Consider the following 2,222-nt stretch of genomic DNA (forward strand, 5'->3'; position numbering starts at 1 on the left):
TTCTTGGTTTCAAGAATTATCACAATTAGTACCGCAACACTTTATATTTCGGACCGTGACAAACGACGGTTTATTAAATTCAAATAAATGTTTTGAGCAACTGGATTTCCTGCGAAAAATAACAAGCAATTAGTAATTTGAAACCTGCTTGAAACAAATAACGTGTTTTCATCATATTTATGTGTCTCCACCGTTAATTGTTTATTTTAAGAAGATTTTGAAGAAGGTTTTGATAAAGTCACACTGAATTTGAGTACATGAAGGCAAATCTGTAATTAAAATGAACGTGTTTCCACCATATACATGTGTGTGTCCACCGTTCGTTGCTTTTTTAATTTTTGGAGATAAGAAGCTATTATTTTAATATTATGGTTGAACCTGGTAAACTTTACTGACGTTCCTGAGAATTTCACACTATTCCCGAGTCACGAACAAGGTCTCATAGTAATTGATGAGTCTGTAATTAAACAAAATAACAAGGAAATATTGATGTAACAGTTGCTTGCAATAATGAACGTGTTTCCACCATATTAATGTGTCTCCACCGTTCATTATTCTTTTAATTCTAGAGGAAAGAAACTATTTTTAGGATCAAAATAAAATTTACCTCAAGCGAAGTTTTTTAATAGTCTTGACAAAGTCACATTGATTTAAGTACCCTTGTTTGGCCAAATAGGTGAACCTGTAATAAAATTGATACATTTTAGTTATCGACTGCTCATTGGTAGCGAAAGAGTGGGTGTGAAGATATAATTTGAATTTGCTTTGTATAAACGCACACTGATAGATCAGATAAATTGACCGGTGGAGACACGGATCTGGTGGAGGAAGGGGCAATAGGTCACAATATTGAGTAACAATTGGCACAAATATTATATCTGCAATTCACAAAAATAAATTTAGTGGAACTTGATTTCCAACAATGAGTGTGTTTACACCATACATGAACGTACATATATGTGTATTCACCGTTCATTATATGAGAAACTATTTTTGAATCTTGTAAAACTTTAACGAAGTTTCCGACAATTTCACACTGTTACCAGGTCACGAACAACAACTAATGGTAATTGATGAGTCTATACTTCAATAAAATATAGTACATTACGAAATACAAGTTCCTTGGTCCTTATTGTTGCAGAATCCAGTTAAAGTTGTTATTTACCAGGTTGGCCGGCGATGACACAGATTTCTGGTGGGGGCACGGCAGAGAGGTCGCAAAATTAATGGATGAAAAATTGTCCTTAGCAGTTACCTGTACCAATAAATCGCAATAAATTAACATCCAAATCACTCGTAAAAATGAACGTGTCACCACCATATTTGTGTCCCCACCGTTCATTGTTGAAAGAAAATAGTAATTCTTTTACTACTTACCGAGAGTTGAAGCTTAGAGCTTAACTTGTGGTGAGTTGAAGCGATTTATGTAATTGAGTGGATGTCAGAAAATTAATTTGTAGGATATTAAATAATCTTTTAATTATTCAGCTTTTCCGAGTTTGGCAGCAAGAATGATGGTAAAGGAGACACCTGATTTTGGTGCCAAGAAAGGAGTGAGATTTCCAAGTAATGGGGAAATTGAGATTGGGAAAAATTGAGTTGTGCCACGGCCCTGTTTTTATGGGCGGATGCCCATAAAAACCGTCAGCCAATCACAGCATTTGGAACCCCATTTCCCTATACTGAAACAATAACCATATCTTCATCCTTCTTTAAGTGATCTGTATTCGCTGCCTACAGCTTACATGTACATTTACCTCTTGGTTTCCACCACCCCTAATAAATTTTTCAATAATGTCGATAATTTCCAATTTTCCCATTTCCGACTTGAGTGCACACATGTCAATCCAATCGTCGAGAAGCCACCACCACGTGTGCAGCATGGCAAAATAAGCCTGTTTATCATAACTCGAGGCAAAATAATAGACAAATTTTGCATATAGTACGCCGTTTAAGACCATCTTGTCAAAGTAATTCGACTCCTTGACGATCTCTTGAGAAGCAAAGTGCCGTCCAATAAATGCGTCAACGTCTCGGAAGAGATCACTCTCTCGGATCGTGTCAATTTGAGGGATTAATTCCAAGATAACTGCCGGAGTTACGAGGTCCAGTTGGATCGGAATAGGGGTCGAGGACGAATCATAAAATAAAGGACATTTTATCCGGGTCATCCGGATATTAGGGCTCGTATTTTCTTCTCCCTTTAGTGGCGCCATTTTGTT

At 36.6% G+C, this 2,222-nt stretch overlaps 1 long non-coding RNA gene across 3 annotated transcripts; it reads right to left on the reverse strand.

Moving 5' to 3' along the window:
* Positions 1-392: 392 nt before the first annotated feature.
* Positions 393-1,720, reverse strand: LOC118439172. Of its 3 annotated transcripts, none has more exons than XR_004837266.1 (4): positions 1,166-1,720; positions 970-1,079; positions 780-878; positions 393-457 (listed from the first exon to the last, which is right to left on the reverse strand). It is a non-coding gene; the product is annotated as an uncharacterized LOC118439172 (long non-coding RNA). The 3 variants fall into 3 exon arrangements; XR_004837264.1 differs by lacking the exon at positions 393-457 and adding an exon at positions 619-682; XR_004837265.1 differs by lacking the exon at positions 393-457 and adding an exon at positions 619-682 and having other exon boundaries at positions 970-1,084.
* Between the last annotated feature and the right edge of the window lie 502 nt (positions 1,721-2,222).

The sequence above is a fragment of the Folsomia candida genome, unplaced genomic scaffold, assembly GCF_002217175.1.
Source record: "Folsomia candida strain VU population unplaced genomic scaffold, ASM221717v1 Fcan01_Sc031, whole genome shotgun sequence".
NCBI lineage: Eukaryota > Metazoa > Arthropoda > Collembola > Entomobryomorpha > Isotomidae > Folsomia > Folsomia candida.